Source organism: Coturnix japonica, chromosome 1 (genome assembly GCF_054131305.1).
Source record: "Coturnix japonica strain WE chromosome 1, WE-NBRP24, whole genome shotgun sequence".
NCBI classification, from domain to species: Eukaryota; Metazoa; Chordata; class Aves; order Galliformes; family Phasianidae; genus Coturnix; species Coturnix japonica.
The window spans coordinates 42101196-42122185 of record NC_140663.1 but is presented as its reverse complement, the minus strand read 5'-3'; positions in this window follow the sequence as shown (position 1 = coordinate 42122185).

Here is a 20990-nt window from a genome sequence, read left to right as displayed (position 1 = left end):
TAGGGACAGCAACTTGAAATAATTAAAACTAAAGCAATTTAACAACATTTCCTTCTGTACACAGTTTACTATTTTTTCTTCTTTCCTCTTCTTCATTTCTATTTTTATTTTCTAAATTTCAGGATGATCTCATAATGAGAATAATCGGGTTTGGCACTTCTGATGCTATGCAACAAAATGAGTGCATTATGCTTCCAAAGTTAAGAAGGAATCCCTGCTGTCCTTTCTCTACGCCCTTCCCACTCCCTCATTGCACACAGACACTCTGCTTGCACACTAGATTATTCTATACACAAGGTAGTTGCAGAGCATCACAATGGGTACACGCAGTTGTTAAAAAATCTAGAGCTTCTGTGTTTTCACACTGAATGTATGCCTTTGAAGATATCTTATGTATCCCAAATACAACTGTTGGACCTACACTGCAAAGAAACAACTCAACCTTTTAGCCCCTGGGAAGAGTCAGCAATCTTTAATTCTAAAAAGCCACGATGCTTTTTATGAAGCACTCTTTTGTTCCAAAAGTTCTCTCTCCTTTTCTGCTCCCCCCAGTGAAATTCTGAACATTTTACACTTTCTGGCTTCATTGCTTTGTTGCCATCTCCGCCATCCTGGTTTTGCCTTTCAGCTTTGGTGTTCTGTTCTGCCTTTTTTTTCTAGAACTCCTAAATAACCATCTCCAGCTACTTACTCCTCTCCCTTTCCCTTCCTACCTTTTGGATCATTTCTCCTTTCCCTCTCTTCCATCAAGCATTTCCTACAATGAGAGTATCTGATTAGTCCCTGTGATTTCTTTTCCCAGTAACTTGTATAGAGAAAACATACTTTGACAGACATTTCAGGCAGATAATGAGGATTTTGGAGATGGGTAGTCATGTGGTTCTTGAAATCCCTGCTGCAATGAATAACAGCCTTTCCCCAACTGGATGTGTTCCATTTCACTTTCTTTAAATGCCTGTCCCTGCTTTGCAGACTATAGAGTGCGACTGAGTTCTTCTGAAAGATTTTCAATTAGCGCCGTGTTCCCAAACTATCAAAGCAAAAATGTATCAGAAAGGGGGAAAAAAAAAGAAGGCAAACAATTAACAATTTGATTTCAAAAGCCTTAAACCACTTTAGTTGCTTAGCATAGCAAGAAACATCATTTGAATGGAGCCTAATGAACTAATTTCGACAGTCCTGTGCTTGTCAAGCTTTTTTTTTTTTTTTTAATTGATACAATGCATTCCATTTATTTCTAAGTAGTGAGCAGAAATAAGTGAAACATTTTAATTGAAAACTGAGCTAGTAGTCAGGGTAAGAAAAAAACATAAAAAGAAAGGCAGCATCAAATGATTCCTTTGCATCATCAAATGATGAGAAGTTTTCTCCTCTCCTGATAGAACATGACTTGACTTTGGTTTTGCATTGTAAACATCCACTCACAATGCTCCACAATTTTTTCCCTTAACTTTTCATGTTTCCCCTCTTTTCAAAGACAACTGCAAGGCATGGGTCAGCAGCATGATATCTACCATACAGGAGGCTGAAGCTGCCAGATGCAGTGGGAGTTCCTGGCATGAGCAGGATGATACTGCAGCTCACTGGGTGACTCGCAAGTATGGCTTGATGAGATGGCATCTACAGTAACACAATTAGAGGTGGTGCTTCACTGAAAAGAAAGACTCCAAGGAATTAACTTTTTGGTAGCTACATAGGGACACTTGGTAAAAGTCATCATCTTCTGAATGGGTAGGTATCTGCAGCTGAATTTTATTGCTTCTCACTGGGTATGTGAGCCAGGATAGAGCCCATGGGGCATTTTGCATGAATGTTCTTCAGCAGAAATGCAGACATTTGGTCATTGAAAGAGATGGAGACGATCTTTTTCCTCTCTTCTCATGCCTGGTCCCCAAACTTGCCCAGGGATTACAGAGTGGCAATTGTTATCATCATGAAAAGATTCACCGCAGACAGGAATTTGGAGAGACGACCTGAATTTTATACTGTTTCCTTCTCTCTTGACAGCTTGTCAGCATACACATAAATGTTTATTAGAGTTATTCAACACAGAGGATAGCTAGTGACTAAAATTTTCTTTAATGGATTTTACTGCTGTGGTGAGCAGAGCTGATTTGCACTTGTGATCGCCTAGACATACACTATAGTGTTTCCTTCTTGGTTCAGATGTTAAAGTAGGTAAGCTTGCTTTGATTCAGCTAACATTTTCAGCAAATCTATCTGATTAAAAAAACAAAATATCACAGCTGACACTTGGCCCTAAGATTAGGGGAAATCAGGTATGGGTGTTAGCTGACTCTTAAAATCAATGTCAGAAAAGTTAATTCCTGTGCCAGTGCACCTTGGCTTCATACAACACGTGGTGTGACCATTTGTACCTTTAAAGACACACTGTCAAGAGATCCCCCCCAGATTTACCATAAAGAAGAGGGAGTTGAGCAAATAAAGGAACTAAAGGTGAACAGGAGGAAAAGGAAAGAAAGAATAGAGGGGTAGTTACACTAAGAAAATGGGCAGTGAATGAAATTATCATGCAAAAAAGATGGAACTGGAGGCATAAAAGAGGGTAGAGAATGGAAGGGAATAAGTAGAAATCCCTCCATACTCTGCTCTGACTGGCAAGAGCCCTGCTGTGCCTACCCTGACAGGAATAGCTGCAGTTACACATCCAGATTGTGTTGTAGGCTGGAGGAGGAAGGCCATGTCTTGCCCATAATTACCCACTTAGTATAGATGGAAAATTTGCTCAGGATTTTAGGGGATTACACTTTTTTGTGCAACTGCCATTTAAAATATTCTTTTCAAGTGGCACAACATTTTACCTGCTCGCAGGAATACCAAAATACAGTCTGAAATGGGAGGTATTTGATGCACTCAAAAATTAGAGGAGCAAATTGCTTCCTGCATAGTGATAAGTATAATGCACTCCATTTGTAGGAATGGTGCTTATAATAGTTATGTCTTCAGAATAATAAAACAGGTTTATAAAATAAAGTTACCTGCTGTCTATTTCTTGCTGGTGATAAGAGTTGTTAAGGATTTGCTGGTCTTTTCATGTGTTTCTTATTTGTGACTAGTGTTTCTCACAAAATACCTGCTACTGTGCAAACGCAATTAAGATAAGCATTTTGAAATGAGTTTGAAACAGTTCCCTCTTCTGGATAGAAAGCAGTAGCAGGGACCAATGTCAATGTGTAAACACAGAACACAGGGCAGTCTTTGAATTTCCTAACACAGAAATGAATAAATCTTTACTCTGTAAACCAATTCTGTAGAAGAAAGATTTCATGGTGTCATTGGGCTGAGCAGTAATAGCTACTTCTTTTCTATGTCTTGAAGGCTCAACAGCTGGTAGATTTGCTTTGACTTTCAGCAATTTGCCTCTTTCAAGTAAACATCACTTTCCCAGGGTACCAAATGAGCATTGAGCAAACACAGACACAAAGCAAAAGCCAAAACTCACAAACAAACAGTATTTGCATGTTTCAGAAATGCTGTATGTTTTAAAAGTATGTGATAACATAAATATTTTGCAGTGATTTCATAGTATTGAAAGCTTCTAAAAGGAACTGGGGAAGTTTTGAAGTACTGCCTCTGGATACAACTTTATTCTTGAAGCAACTTACTGCTTTTCAGCAAGAAATTCATCTGTTCAACTGTTCTGCTGTTTGTTCCCAGACTAGTAAGTAGCAGCTGGACCTAATGTGGGCCTTTCTCATACTGAAAAATACACCTGCTTTCACACAGTCAGGGAGGCAACATTAATACTCTACTGCAGCCAGGAACATACGTATGAGCTACCAATTAGGAAACCTTTCAAAGTGTGGCTTTGCAGCCCATCTGTGATCTGCAGACCTCAGCTTGGGAACCATTATTCTCCACTAACGGCACCTGGGGAACAGGAGGGAAGGAAAACCGTGGGGCTTGGTAGAACAAAGTCTATTAAATACTATGGCAACAGGTAGGAAAACAGCATTCTCCCTCTCTCCCTTTCTAATTAGTGGCTGTTAGCATCTGGAGTTGACTGTCTGTTGGATGTAATTTGCTACACTCCATTTTGTGATGGTGCAAAGAAGCTGAAGGATGATGCAAGGAGCAGTCAAGCTGAGGGGCAGAAGAATTATTAGGGACAAGCTCCTGTTTACGCATTTTTCAATACCCTGCTTAAAATAAAATCATGCTCCAGGAGACCTGGGAAGTATATGCCTAAAAGTTATTTTTTCTATCTCGTCTAAATTTTTTTTGCTTACGTTCCTTGCAACCTCTTTGCAAAAACAAACAAACAAAAAAGCCCAATAGGGATCTTTTCACGTGTTCAAAATTTCCAGAGTATCAAATTTCAATGAAAATGAAATCTGCCATGGTAAATCTAAGGAAAATCTTTCTCCTTACCTTTTGATGATCCAAGCCTGATGGAAAGGTGAGTTTTCTATAAACTCTGCCCCACTGGGATGCTGGTAGAAAGCCTGAGAAGGAGCCAGAGGCAGTGATTTCCCTCGCCATGTGGTGAAGCAGGTTCACCTCAGACCTTCCCCAGAGAGACAGTAGTGGAGTCATCTTCTTACTGAAGATGAATCTTTCAAGACCACTGTCTCTTTCATACCATTGACTTTGGCCTACGGGGTTCAGAATAATTTGGAAAGAGGGGAGGATATATGTCTGGAGGCCCAGGCGTCATGTGTTTGCAGAAGTTTCACTTTCTGAGGAAACCAAGATAAAAATATCAGGCATAAATATTGCAGAGGCATAAATACTCAGCATGTTTGAAGGCACGAGTGCAATTGGACCTCTCTGTTCAATGGTACTGATATTTTATGCTTGGTTGTATTATTCTCCTTCATTTTGGTGCTCAATTACTGCCAAGTCAAACAGAGTTTCCTATCTGAGAGGCTGGGGAGGAAAAAGGAGGTGGTTTGAGTGATGTCAAAGAAAGAACTAGCAGCTGAAACCATGCCCAGTGTTTCAAGGATAGTATACAAAACTAGATAGGGTGCTATATATTCACCAAGCTATATATATATACCAAGCTGTGTTGTATGAAACAACACAGACTGTAAAGTGGGATAGGCAAACCTGTGGTTAAGAAGCCCTTGATTCTGGATTTTTTTTTATGACTACAGGAAAATCATTTAGGTTGGAAGAGATCTCTAGTTCCACCAAGGCCAATCAGTTGTTTTTGGGCATTTTTGCTTCTCTTTTGTTATCTTTTCTGCTTCATTCATATGTTTTACACAAAATAATTTGGTATTTTTTCCCAAGATTAAATTCAGCAATTCAGTGGATGGTAGTGGATTAAGTTCTGCCTGAAGTTTCTTCACATAAAAACTACATGTAAAAAATGTAAGGAAGTGATATTTCTTTCTACATATACACAATACCTATATCAAAGGTAGCTTAATAACTTTGCGTGACTAAGTTAGATATTCCCAACTGCAGGATTTTACACAGGGAATACTGTGATTATTTCCATAATCACAGACATTGTACTGATAGATGACAATGTACTGCATTTTGGCTCTGTGGCCCATTGAGCTTATTTTAGGGTTTTTTTTAGCCTTCAAGAACAACATGAGTCATTTTATGAGAATGAGGTTGAAAATCACTTACTTTGTCAGTTCAACATTTTCCCCCAGCATTCTTCCCTGAGAACCTCAGAAAGAGTTGGGCCTGGGGGACGCTACTTCACCAGTCATTCCCTAAGAGTGCCACTGGCATCTTGTTGGTTTTAATTTGCCTGTGTTTTTAAGATAGTTTCTCTACAATCTCAGTTTCTGTTGCTTTGCAATACTCCTTAAAACATACGTAGAAAGCAATTATCTCTTGCCAAAATCACTTGCAAGGTTGAGAAGCAATTCGGGATTTTGGTCATTAATATATTCTGGCTTTTTTTTTTATGTGTGTGTGTGTGTGTTTTCCCAATCCTATTTGAAAGAAGCCAAATTAATGAAAACCAAGTAAAAGGTCTCAAAATCTGGTAAGCATTTATTTTATCTGTGGAACAATTAGAAGGATTTTCCAGGACAAATTATTTTACCAGTATTCAAAATGTTAGTCATACCAGACAATGAACAGCAATTGCAAGTATGGTGGAGAAAACTGGGTAAGTACACAGCCATAGATGACAAGACATCTTTCTTTCGTTCTTTATTTTTTCTGAGAGCTATTTTAATTATTTCCTGCTTCTTTTACGTTGAAGATAAACACACAGATTTTAGACAAGTTGTTCATTATGTTATTGCTTGTTATATCTACAAACCCATTAACAGACTGAATTATCCTAGTTTCTGTTTTGTCTGGCATGTTAATTTATAGATGTAAATGAATGATCTTGGCTTTAGTTTAACCAGAAAGGCCCAGCAATCCGAGTATGGCTTGTTTATATCATAAACTCCTTAAAGAGGAGCACACATGTAGCCAGAACTTAAGATTAAATGCTGTGGCAGTGAGACGGGCCATTAATAATTGTTTCTAGTTAGTGTACCATTTTGACATATTCTGCACCACAGCTACAAGTAAATATGTACTAACTTGGTGAACTGTTGTCCTGACTTTAGACAAAGCACCATTAGTAGCACACCAGTGTTTGGGTGTTGCTGAGAGCTGGGATCACGCTCAGGGCTGGGCCATTCAGGGGGGCAGAGCGGTTGCTATGATGGCACAAGGCAGGGGGTGACCAGGACAGTGTCTGAGTGAGACATGGGGTTGTTCCATAACACTGACACCACATGGAAGGCTGTAAAGCTGTGGGTGGTTGGATGGGGGCTACCCACTGACTGGGGGCTGCTGTGTGTCAGCCAGCAGTGGTGAGACCTTGTGCTGCTGATGGCTGTCAGTTGATGGCAGTTGTGTTGTTACTGGGTGTCAGTCTGTGGGTGGTGAGTAATTGCATGGCTGCTATATTGTATTGTGATCATTGCATATTCACTTCACTTTTCCTCTTCTGTCTTAGTAAATAGCTCCTATCTCAACCCACCAGTTCTATTTTGTTTCTGACAGTTGTAAGGAATAGCATAGCTGTCCTGCAAAAACGAAGCCTGAAAATACCATCAGCCTCTGCTGCAAACACCAGCGTCTGTCATACACCAGAACAAAAGCAAGTGCTTCATTTGTACTGTGAGAGGGATTTGCAGCCTCCCATGATGCAGCTGTCCCTGCTTGAGAATTTTGAGAAGAAAAGAGAAACAGTGATGGCTGCAGAGACAAGAAGCACCAGACGGGTCAAACCAGTCTTGCATGCACAGCCCCAAGAGAAGCAATTGGAGAGAGCCTTATGGCCAAACAGAAACAGAAGTTCTCCTGATGTCCTCTGAAGAGCATCTCTCCAGGGGATCATTGTTCAGCCTGAGCTCCTGCCCAGGAGTGAGTGATCACAGCTGACAACTTGGGACCTTCCTGAGGAGTAAGGCTGAGGTATTTCAGATGCACTTTGGATGGACCTGAAGAGGAGGTTTATTCCTCTTTAAAAACAATGTTTTTGAATATATTTGGAAACTTTTTCTTAAGCATTCAACTAACTGACTTAAAATGGAAGAGCCAGTAGCTATTTGACACTTGGGCCACTCTCTTCTCACTGATGACAGGTGACAGGATGAGGGGAAATGGCCTCACATTGCACCAGGATCAGTTTAGGCTGGATATCAGGAAACACTTCTTTATGTAAAGGGTGGTTAAGCATTGGAATGGGCTCCCCATGGAGGTGGTTAAGTCACCATCTCTGAATGTGTTTAAAAACTGGATGTGGTGCTCAGGGACATGATTGACTGGAGGGTTGTTAAGAGCTAGGGTACAATGGTTGGGTTGTGGTTTGACTTGATGATATTTAAGGTCTGTTCCAACCTGAGCAATTATATGATTCTGTGATCCTCAGGTATGTGTTAGTGCTTTGAGGCAGGCAGTTTGTATTGCTTTTTGAAGGGTGGGCACATGGCAACCTTTGAGATTGCTTTTGTTGGCCAACACAGCAAGTCAGAGATGACTGCATATATTGTTCCCGCAGTGCATCCGGGGTATCTCATTTCTATCCATACTGTGAGCCATGTGGACTGTCAGCAAGAATGATGTTTGTCCCAAAAACTTACACACCTGCTAGAAAGGACCTTCTGCCTGTCCTGTTCACAAGTGGTCTGCAACATGCTCATCTGTGACACTCATGTAGCTGGAACGAATGGCTCAGATGCTGAATGTTGCCAGTGTCCACACTGACCTCCTTTTATAGATGCAGATGAGCAAAATGAGGCTTGCAAACCAAAGGAAGATGGACGACATGGGAAGCAGGACAATCAAAAATATCTCACACAGCGAATTGTTGAATATACAATTGCCACAGAGCCAAGTGACTAGCTGATTTCTCTAACTTTTCAGCTGGTATCAGCCATATCTTGCATATAGTTGCTTTAAGTGCCTTCAATTAAGATCAAGTCATTTGCCAGACTTGGGATGATGAACACTGAGATGCTTATTTCAGAATGCAAAATGAAGCCAGATGGCTTCTGGTTCAGGAAATACATTGCCTTCTGCTTCCCAAGTCTGGATTGCGACCTATGCACTCTCTGCAAGGTAGCCACATTAGACAATTAAGACACAACAGTTTGGCATCAGGACCTCAGCTATGACTAGCATCATAGCAGAGGTCTGCAAGCTTGTATGCCATCTGGCTTGCTCTTTTCAAAGTTTTTGGCTTTGCTAAAGTATTGGCAGCCAAGCCAAGCAGGAAACGGTCACTGAAACCTGAGCTTAAATTTCTTGCTGGGACAACACCAAGTCAAGACAAGTGGAGAGAAAAGCAGTAGAGGTAAAAACATAGTGACTATACAGATTTAAAGAAAATGTGGGCTCTTGTCACACCAGGGATCTCTAAATGCTAACATGGGCTACAGTGGTCCTCAGAACCATGTTACGGGTTTCTGTTTTGGCTGTTTACTTTGTTTGCCTGAGATGAAATTCCCTTATAAGGTTTACTTTAAAGTGAAGGTGCCTTCAAAACAGAAGATGTACTGATTAGCTCTCAATCTCAGTGACAAAGCTAAAGTTTACAACTGGACAAAGAAAATAAATAAAAGTAGCTTGGTTTATAACAAAAACCACTCTCTCTTCTTTAAGACAAACCACTCTTTACCATGTGCATGCACCAACTTTATCATCCTGTGATATGTCTTAGGGACTGTTTTCTCAGTTGTTCAACCTGGTCCTGGACCAAGTGTGTGGGATGGCATCACAGAAGAGCTGACACTTGGCTCAGTTCTGCTTATATTTAACTGAAGATACAAACATGCTCAGAAATATTTATTTTCAGATATTTAAAAATGTTAACTCTCCTCATTAATTATTTAGGTATTTTTAATTATTTTTTTTAGGACATTCACTGTACAAAACTCAAGTCTTATGTGTAGTGGTGTGAATAATCTTGTGGGCATGAAACTAGAATATGATCTAAAGATCTTCACAAACCACAGAGATTCAAAATGTAAAACCTAAGTGTAAACATAAGCGACAGAAAACTGCAGAGGTAAATGAAACCAATCTCAGAGCAAACCTGTCAGAAAAAAACTGCCTAAGTGAGAGACCTTAACATTGCTGTCTCTAAAATACGCTTTTTTTAATGTTTTGTAGAATATATATTTCAACTTAAGATGTCTTAACTGGAAAACATTCTTCTGGAGATAATCATTTTTGTCTTCTTAGTTGATGGTCAATTCCTTACTGCACCTTTTTATAAAAATATTTCTTTGGCTTAATGACATGAAAAAAAGCCAATGTCACACATCTTCAGGAAGGGGAAAGAGGATCTGTGTAACTTCAGGCTGAGCAGCCTCACCTCAGTCATTGGGAAGACTGTGAAGCAAATTTTTCTAGAAAAATTGTGTCATTTCTGAGTACAGGAGAGATGATAAGGTGACTGAGAACAGCATGGGTTACTAAGAGGAAGATGTGTCTAAGCAACCTAATTGTTTTCTATAAAGACAGAAATAGATCTGTGAAAAGGGGGAATGCAGTGGAGGTTGTTTACGATATCTGTCATAACAGTCTTAGAGCCAAACTGGTGAAACACAGGCAAATGCCCAATGTGATGAATGACTGGGCTGCTGGGCTTAAATGATTGTAACCAACACATGAAGTCCAAATGGTGGTCTCTTATGGGTAGATTCCCACAGAGTAGGGTCTGGAGCCTGAACTGTTTAATATCATCATTAACAACCTGGTCACTAGGATGGAATGCACCATTTGCTAGTTTATGGGTAAGACCAAAAGTGGAAAAAGAGATGGTTATGCTGGAAGGCAGGGATGCCACTCAGAGACCTGGACAGGCTGGAGAAACACACTGAGGGGAACCTCATAAAGTTCAAAATAGCTAAGTTTAACCTGATAGGAGTTAGCTCTGCTTTGAGTAAAGGGTTGGAATAGATGGCCTCCAGAAGTCCTCCAACCATAATGGTTCTGTGAATCTGTGATTTTATGATTCTTGCTCTGCAAGTGGCTAAATGAGAGGAGACATAAATGAAGAAGCAGATTTGAGTAGCTATTCAAATGTAGTCCATTATGTTCTTGGAATCAGAGAAGAGGATTGTAGAGAGAAGTAATATATTCTACTAGGTCAGCTGATACAGCTGGAAAAGAAAAACAGATATTATTTATTAGGTTTGAAAGACAAGCAATGCTCTTCAAAGCTGAATAGAAGTTGAGAACAATTGCTTTGAATTCTATGTTGATATTTTAGCAGTGAAAAAAGGTAGTAGGTATTTTCAGAGCAAAGAAAAATCCTAGCCTAGAAAATAGAAACATTTGTGGGATAGGAAGAGCACTTCAAAACTGAGTCCGGGTCATACGTTAGCTCCCCAGACTCTGCCTTCAAGTAACAAACACTTTCCTCAGGCATTGTGACAGCTGGGAAAAGAATATACCTGCACAGAATGCAAAAGGAGTCACCATGAAAAAGAGATTATAAATAACTACGAACAAACTTGAGAAAGCCTCATCATCTGGACTGAAAACCCAGAATCCAACCAAAGCTTCATCACTGATCACTTTCTATACAAATACAAATTTCCTAGTCAGAACTACCAACATAAGAAATTGATGGAATACAACCAAGGCTACAGCACACCTACTTCTGTAATCATTTAATTGCCAATCAAATGTTTAAAACAAAGCAGAAAGGTTGATATGTACACTTACACTCAGAAATGTGAGTATATTAGCCTTGAGGAAAACCTCACAACTACCTAACTCCCCTCACAACTATCAAACCAGAATCAGTGAGAGGCTGTTCTGTGAAGAAACCTCACCTTTAAACAAACCACCACACTATCACTCCTTTCATTTAAAAAAATCACGTGTGCAACAATCTAGGTAATACCACAGCTTTGAAATTAAATTTCTTTCACTTTGAATGATATTTTAATATTAGAATTTGTTTCCTTTCTTGAAAACTAAATTCCCAGCACTTACTCTGGCCCCAGTCCCATTAAGGTCATTACCCAAAGTAAGTTTCCCAAAGATCAACATGCACCACCTGATCATTTATTATTCAAGAAGACTGGGAATTTTGGCAGGAGGCCCACTTGGCTAAACAAGAAGCTTCTTAATGAACTAGAATGCAAAGCACGTGAGAAGTGGAACCAAGGGCAGACAACAAAGAATAAGTATAAAAGTATAAAACTGCTTAGACATGCAAGGACAAAACCAGAAAGACCAAAGCCCTGTTGGAGCTAAAACTGGAGAAGAACATAAAAGGTAACAAAACGTGATTTTACAAGCAGAAATAAAAAGCTTAGAGAAAATGCATTTCCATTTCTGAATGGGAGAAAAACCTAGTGATGGAAAAGGCCAAAACACTCAATGACTTTCAATCTCAGAGAAAACCTGCTCCCAGATCTCTTCATACATCAGTTCAATCTGAAACGAACAGTCAACAGTGGGAAAACAGCTTGGGGCTGCATTGAAATCCATAGGGCTGGATGGGGCTCAGCAATAGCTGCTGAAAGATATGGCTATTCTCTTTCTGAGGAGGATTTCTGATGACTTAGAGAAGGCTGAAGTTATACCCAACTTTAAGAAGGGCAAGAAGGATGACTTAGTTCTAGGCTGGTCAGTCCCACTTCAATCCCTTACAAAATAGCTGAATATTAATATATCACAGCCAGCAAGTTGGGGCAGGGTGGTGGCAATTTTCCATTATTTAATACTTTTAAGGCCACATCTGAAACACCTGTTTGGCCACCCCAATTCTCCTGGATGAAACTAAACACCTGGGTTAAAAAGAATCTAAAATTCACCACTATGCTTGGGAGCCTACTGGCTGAGTAGTAGGTGGAGGACTGCTGTAGATATCAACTTAATACTTTCCAAAAGCACGTTCTTATTAAAAACAAAACAACCTTCACTCTAGACTGGGAGAGGAGAATGTTAGGAGAACGGCCTGCAGTTTAAATCATGTTTTTATCTCTTCTGCTTGATGCTGGTGGTAGTACATTTGGAATATTACACTCGGATTGGAGATCGTACTTTCCAGACTGGTTCTGAGAACCGGAGAAGGTTTGGTGGACTGCACCATGACAGTCTTGATCCTAATCTAGTGCTTGCAATAGTCCTGCATAAGCAGGATTCAGGACTATGACTGCTCTTCCAATCAACATTTCAGTAACTCTGTGAACCATATTTTGTCTGAGCAAAAGAATGGACTTGTCAACATGTCTCCATGGCCACTAGGATAAATGCACCACTACAGAAACCTCAACCCCCCCCTGGCTCCTGTACAAGCATATCCCAGAAAACACCAAGTGCTTGTTGGTGACGGATGCCCACATAGTTTCCATAGCAGTAAAATAACAATAACATCACATATGAGGAAAACCTCATAGAAATGGTCAGTAAAGGACAGAACCTCCCAGTTAACAGAAGGACATTTTTCATAAAACAGCTACTCAATCTGATACCACTCAGGAAGAACTCCCCAGAGAAATGAACAAAGCACCTTCAGATGGGGAGTACAGGTACAAAAATGCATATCCCTGCTGGACACTAAAAATTACAGACTAAACAGAGAGATTGACTCTATGGCACATTGTAATTCCCTCCTCAATCCCCTTCATCTTTCACAGACAATGAATTACCTGTCTTTTTCTCTCTCTCTTTTTTTTTTTTTTTTTTTTTTTTTTTTTTTTTCCCCCAATAGGAGCTAATAACCTTATCAACTTTTCCCTTGCTCATACCAGTCTTCTGCTCTGCAGGTACCAACCACTTTCTTACCCAGATAGTCTAACTATTTAATGTAATCGAGTTAAACTCAGACCAGCTGTTCAATTGCCTCTAACACTGATGATACTCTTTTTATTTCAGCCTTGAAAAATGTCTCTTGTGACTGAAAGGCTGTTTTTTTCCTACAATCTCCTGGGTGTAATAAAAGATGCCATCTCCCCCTGCAAACTTTGCCTCATTTATATCCATAGATTATCACACTATAACAACAATGCCTCTTTTTTGAATTGTATCATTTAAAAAAAAACAAACATGTTTTCAAAGAAAAATGCATAATCCCGTATTCCATAAATACCTATTTCCCTATGCGAAGAGGACACCCAGATTCTGCCTGTAAGTGGAATTTTCTAGTGGAGTCAGATGTTATGACAAAAGTGTAATTTACCGTAATGTGGGACACACTAGGTCTTAATCTTGACATAGGTCAAAACTTGCTTCTTACAGTCTTCTGAAGGCTGATGCAACTCAGCCATTGGAAGATACCTGTTTGTCTTTATGTATGGCATCAAACTAAGGCTCATCAGTATGAACACAAACAAGACCATGTTGTAGCAGACTTCTGTACTCCTGGAAACCGCAGAGCTGAGTAATTTATAATAGCCAAAAAGCATGTCAAGTCTACACTCTTTGCTGCCAGATATCTTAGTTAATAAGAAATCTTTTCAAATATTTTTTTAACTTATTTTTAGTGATTTTAAAATCAACTAATTGTCTAGGTTCTGGAAATAAAAGGAACATCTGAGGCCAAAAAAGCATTACAGTCCTGAAACAATCAACAATGTCACAGAAATGGTATTTCAATGTAAGGCCAATTTAGAGCAAGGGCTTGTGTAAAATTCAAATATTGCCTTAAAGAGGGATTGCAGCAATCAATAGTTAAAGTACACTACATTCTGTAACTTTTGTAGGTGTTTATACACTAATTATACTCTTGCTAGGAGCTAGCATCACCACTGAAACTATTCAGGATTTTCACTTTCCTTTGGTATAAACAGTTCCGCTATAGGTCAGGGTTTGCCATAAGCTGCTCCACTGTATAATGAACAAAGCCAGAGGGGTTGGCTGAGTAGTTTAAGAATCAGCTTTGAAATATCCAGACACCCTGGAAACAAAGGTTTAAATCCCAGCAGGGTTGACTCAGCCCTTCCACTTTTTGAGGTAGATAAATGGTATGCAGTCTGCTAGACTGTCTATGGACCTCTCTGATAAGGTGAGACCTGAAAAACGTGATCTACTCTCTGTACACATTAAAAGGCTTATTGTCTTTTTCTTAACAGAAAGTTTTTTTAAATTCTTGGCCAATATATATATATTTCCAGCTCCAAGAATTGTGCGCTTCAATCTGTACTGCTTGTTTGACTGTTGCCTCCTGTTTTAAAGACAGAAATGCTTCAGTGAGATTGCCTGCACTTCAGCCTGATCCAAAACCCAGCAAAATTAAGGTATTTCTAGTAACCTTTATATTGATCTTTTATGTGAGTGTGCAGCACCTTCCAAAACAAACTAGCATTGTCCTTGCCTCCCCCAAACCCAAATATTATTACTGACAATCCCTGTGGTATAATACATAAAAAGCACAAATGCAAGTGTAATACCATATATTACGTCCTATCAGATATGCCTCTGTGTGCATACCTAACACAAAAATGAAATCAAACAAATGTGACTCCGTCCTCTTAGCTACCTCAGCCCACTTGTGCCGGCCATATAGCACATTATCACTTATCTGACAGTGATTTGCCTTCAGAAATTTTGTGAGATGAAAGTTTGATGCGTAAGAAGGATCTCAAGACACAGCGGTTCCCTTAGCAACCCCACAGCCAGCTCCAACATCCCTGACCCAGCTACAAATCCCTTGGCCAGCTGTGGAGGTGCACTTAATGACAGCTGGCTGAAATTTGGGAGCACTGATAAAGTGCCTTCTTATCTGGAATTCTCCTTAGAGGAATATTATCTTTATTGACTTGCTTAAAATAAAAAAAACAAAACAAACAAACAACAAAGAAAACCAGCTCACAAACGGCTGCTACAAATTAGTACATAATAATAAACAGTGATATCAATTTATTAGTGTGCCCTCCCTCTTCACCAGTAAAGCACCTGGGGCACTGAACAACAGAGTAAAAATAAACACGGTGTAATTAATTAACACTGATTGCAATCCCTCCCCTCTGGCCTATCTGAGATTCAGCTGCTGAAGCCTGCTGGGCTTACCAGGCCTCTGCCTGCAGCCCCATGCCACCTCCCTGTCTTCCCACTGCCCAGGTGGGCTCTAGCCTGGTCTTGTGTCTCAGAGCCAGCCTCCAGCTCAGTCCTTTCTCTATTTCTGTTATGCCCTGCCTTCCAGCCCTAGCCTGCACTGTGTGAAAAAGGCTGCTTTTGCCTTTGTTTGAGAGGGAAGCAAGGAAATGTTTAGAGAATAATGTGTGCAAATATTGTGATGATTTCCCAGGTCTTTCTAGCCACTGTACTAAAAGTAGGCATTGTCAAAAGTCTGACTTTTAATGACATATCCACGTGGTACCTCTGTGCCTGGGCTGAGCCTCCTGTTTAACAGCTGTGCCATCCAAATTAGCAAAAAATCAGACATCTCTCTCTGCAGAGAGGTTGCTGGCATTGACCTCTTTGCTTGGTCACAAGAAGCTGCCTTCCAGCCAGTGTTTAACCTGAGGTTTTTAAATCTCCACTTCACACTAGAGAAGGCTCATGGACAAAGGTAACGTTTAGCTGGCAGGGATTGCAGCTCAGAACTTTTAGTTGTTTGTGTGCTTGTATGTTGAATGTAAGGGAGGTTTATAAGAGCTCTGTCACAGGATGCAAGAAAACGTTTGCTCTATAGGTTACTCATCATCTAGATAATACCAAGATAAGAATAGTAAATTGTTGCATGTCAGAAAAGAAACAAAAAAAAGGCCATTAGCATCTTTGCTCTCTCTGGTGCTCACCTCATACCCAGCCCCTGTTGCTGCATGCCCATATCTGCAAACCTGAATTAAAGAGCAAAATCCTCACTGAGAACATCTGTGCCACTGAACAAACATGTAAGAACCTGGTAATAACCCTGCATCTTTAAAAACAAAAACAAAAGAAAGAAAAACTATGAAAATGTGTTACCTGTTATAATTGTTAATACACACTGTAAACTGTTGCTTATTGGAACAAGGTTGAATGAAGCCTGCAGTTACTTCCATTGCATTATTATTACTAAGACAGAACTATAACAAGATTTAAGTTCTGATGGGGATGGATCTCTTGATTTCCAAGATAAAAGTTGCTCATGTAAACAGAAGATCTGCATCTCAAAGGGAGATACACCCTTTCACAACTTGTGCTAAACAAGAAACTGTGAAAGTTGTGGATGAAAATGGAGCACTGAATAAGCTATGCAAGACTGTGGCTGGGGATGTGACAGTGTGTGTGACAGCAGCCTCAGCATTCTGTCATGCTGGGGTGAGCATGAACCTCCTCTTCACAGATTTGCATGTTGAAGGGGCTGATTGTGGGGAATGACTTGTTTTAGGACAAATGAACTCAGTATAAAATAACACTCATTCTTAAGCCTCATTTCTGCAGCTGTAGCTGTTCAGAAAGAGATATAAGTACATAAAGGATAAATACATAATGATAAATACATAAATGATGCTTCCTCACCTCGTTATTTAAAGTGATTTTTTTTTTTTCTCAGGTCACTCACCAGTCTCCAAAGCTAAAAATATTCCTTTGAATCATATTTTCAGTTTGAGAACAGCTGGGACAAAGTTTATGGTTAGCTCTGGCTGCCATGGATTTGGCTTTTATTTTATTTATTTATTTATTGTAATGTTTTTTTGCCAGCTTTTGCCTATACTTTCTTCCAGAAGAGATGGGGACAGACTGCATAAGCTGCTGGGTTAATGCAGACCTGATATCTTCCCTTTCTGCACAGCTGGACGTGTCACTGCCCTGTTATCAGGTGAGTTGCTGGAGGGTTTTTATAGGGATGGGAAGAGAGGGCCGGGTTCTGTTGATCTCTTTCCCCTTTACCCATGCCACTTATGCAAGGGCCCACATTCAAGAGGAGAAGAGAATTATCCCATGCCACCACCCAGCACCATCAAAAATCTTCCTTAGTCTCCTCATGCCTCCCCAAGTTGTTGAAAATTTCCACATCTCTGCATCAGTCAGACCTCTTCCCTCTCTCTCTTATTCCCAAATATTTGCCATTCCTACTTCCTGATATGTCTTTTCCCAGCTGTATGTGCTTTTCCCCACAATCCCTATGCTGCACCTGCATTGTTCCTTTTCACTCAGTGTTTGCACACTCCCACCTATATATTGGACATAAGACTTCCAGGCTTCTAAGCAAACTGCTCCTTTTTGGCCTGCCCCTGTTTGTAACCTCATCCTCCCTGAATCATGCCAACCTTCCTCAATACCAACATGGGCAGCAGAGCTGAGCCAGTGTCTTAGCTCTGCCCATGCATGGGCATAGCTTCTGCCATCCCAAACTCTTGCCATGATGTTATGAGGAACAAACTGGATCGTGATGCCAGCCATGTAACAGTAGCAAAAGCTCTGGCCATGCAAGTCACAGCAATGAAAAATTTACTGTCTCAGTAGACAGGATGAGCACAGCCTTGTGAGAAGGGAAACAGGAGAGCAGACAGAAGAAATATGACAGCCCAGCACAGAGGACTTTGGTAATGTCTTCAGAGCGAGATGTGCCAATGTGGACCTGCATCTTAAAAAGAACAGGTTATGGCTAGGGGATCATCATTCACAGAAAGCAGGGGTACCAAGATTTAATGGTCAACGATGTGATCCTTGAAAAAGTTGAACTTAACCCTCAAAACACTTAGCTCAAATAAAAATAATTTAGGATGTTACAATGAAAAAAATATTAAGATACATTTAATATTCACGAGGGGTCCCCTTTGATTTTATAATCCATGGCTGTTGAAACTTTTACATTTTTAAAACAAAGATGCTTGTATTAACTTCAGGGATATGTCACCCTCTGAAGTAGATGAAAATGCTTACGGAATAGGTTAAGAAATACGTAGATGGGAGAAAGGACCTTCTTGCTAGCACAGTTCTCTAAATCAGGCATTCTAGAAGAGATTTCAGAATGAAATCTGTAATTTATCCAGGAATAGTAAATGAAGAAAAAATAAAAAAGAAATGCATCTGTCTCAGATATCCAAGTTTTGTGTTGTTTTGCTGATTAGAAATAGCCCTATTTGTTTTATGACATTATTTATTACTGTACCACAAAGTTCCAATAAACACTTTAATAAACATCACAACCCAAAAACTCATCATCCCTGGTTATGTCTCTATAAAAATTTATGGCAGCATCATTCTGCCAAGGCTTCTGACTGAAGAATTTAACTTAAATGGTAATTTACAATTTTTGTGTGTTTTTAAAACAATTGCCATGCAGCTGGCTAACATCAAATCAGCCCCACATATCCACAGCAGCAGACACTCAGACATTAAAAAGGCATTTTGCCTCCTTCTGCCTCCCCACAATGACCTGATGTGGGAGGGGATGAGTGATGAAGTGGCTCTAAGCTTGAGCCTGATCTCCAGCTCAGGCTGTTGGTTCTACCTTGGCATTGCCCTGCTTAGTTCAGATGCAGACACTGGGGCTGGTGAGTGACTTTTTCTAGACCATGGAACCTGAATTCCAGTCCAGTTCCCTTGGCTATTGTTTTCAATATAAGGTTATGCTTGTGTCATCTTTATGGTTAAAACACTGATGAGAAAACTCTTGACTTGACATAGCCCCACAAACCTATCCTATTCTTTCCTTCCAGCTCATAGTTTCAGCTAGTAGTTTTGCATATTGAATACATCTTAAACAGTGAGATTATTTTCTTATATACTGTAACAATACATAATGCTGTCAAACTCTTAAAAATAAGCTCTAGTACAAAGACCTTCAGCAGAGATTGACTCTGGGGATAAAAAAAGCAGAACAGCTGGGATGGAGGAGCAGATACAGAAAGAATGGAAGCTCAGAGATAGCTTCTTAGATGAATAAAATGATAATGTATGCAACACAGATGTAAATAAAATTTAAAGACAGTTATCAGAGGATGAACCAGCTGGAGCAATGTGAAAACAGACAGTGTGAGAACAGCACATAAAGAAGCAGATGAAGATCAAGAACTCTTTTTTGCATTCTGTCCTCTTTGAGCTATTGGAGTGGTTCCCTCAGGAGACTAGCAAGATCAAAAAGCTGTCCTCCTGCATCTCTCCGTGGTTATTGCTGTCCCCTGGGGAGCCCATGGGTGGTGGCCCAGGGGATCAGTGGGATGCAGCACACCTTGCTCTTGGTCCTCTGGGATCTACCTGTGGTTCTGGGCTTGCTGAGGGGAGACTCTTGTTGTGAGGGGACACTGTCAGCAAAGCAACACGTAAGGAGGGACATAAAATAAATTACAGATGAGTTAAAAAGAAAAAAAGGGTCTGCTGCTGCTCAGAGCCCCTGCTTTTTTTAACTTGTATTTTCATTCAATTGTAGTTGCAGCATGGAAAACTAAAACAACAGGAAGGGATTTGATACACGCAAAGATATTTCAGTAGCAACAATCTGTCACATTCGCGGCATTAATTGGCCATGTTTCCTCAGTTGAAAAGAGAATTTATCAGGAATGTTATTTATATAAAAGATAGCTGGTTTTATACCTCTTCATACAAAGCAAGCAATCTTGGCATAAATCAGCATTAAAGCATTTAAACAATAAGTTGTTAACTCATAAAACGGTAAGTCGGCTTCCAACACAAGCCAAAATCCGTCACTGTCAGATTCTGCTCACTTGGTAGGAGTCTCCAGGCAAATTCTCTCACATCTGTGCCTTAAAAATAGATTTATCTCAATGCGTGGGGGATTTAGCTCAGATTCCAATTGCAAAGCGGTCCATTTCCAGGCCATTTTTAGAGCAGAGTCGTAGATGCACACAGGTGTTGGGATTTTTACTTGTTTATTGGCTTGCCTATTTTGTTTTTAAGGGAAGTGTCACTGTTTTATTTTTCATGGGTATTGCACCACGGAGACCAAAAGTATATGGGCTTCACCACTGTGCCGTCATTTGTAAGTTCTCCTATGGCTCAGTATATGACTGTTCTTTACTACATTGGCTTATGCAGCTTTTTCCTTTTCAATTTTCTTAGCATTAGTTCCTACTGTACAGCTCAAGACTAAAAATAAAGGATAAAATGACAATAAAGGCTCCCAGGGAAAAACAAAAGGGAGAAAACATGAAAAGGACTTGAGAAGAAAAGGGTACAAAAGCACAAAGTACAAAGGAGCCTAGAGTTGAAAAGATTATAGAATTATGGAAAAAAAAGTGCTAATGTAATCTTAAAAAAGAAAAAAAGAAAAAAAAAAGAGAGAAATAATTCAAATGAAAAGCCATCAAAAGGAAGATAAAAAGGAGGAACATTTAAGAAAAAAACTGAGATATTTTTAGACAGCCTGCTTAACCTGAGGGGACAGCCTTCAGGAAAGCCAGATGTAGTTTACTGAAATTATTATCCTAATAAAATGTGTAACAGAACACAGAGCACCATAACAACACTTTTAATGGCAAACACAAAACCATGTTCTCCCTCTCCTTTCATAATGCCTTTATTCTGAATAGATCACGAGCACAGCTTTCACACCAGATGCCGGCATTCCCAGTTTGTTAATTCTCTGGGGAAATAATGTCCGCATGGCTTGTCTTTATTTTCCAATAATCGACACTGAA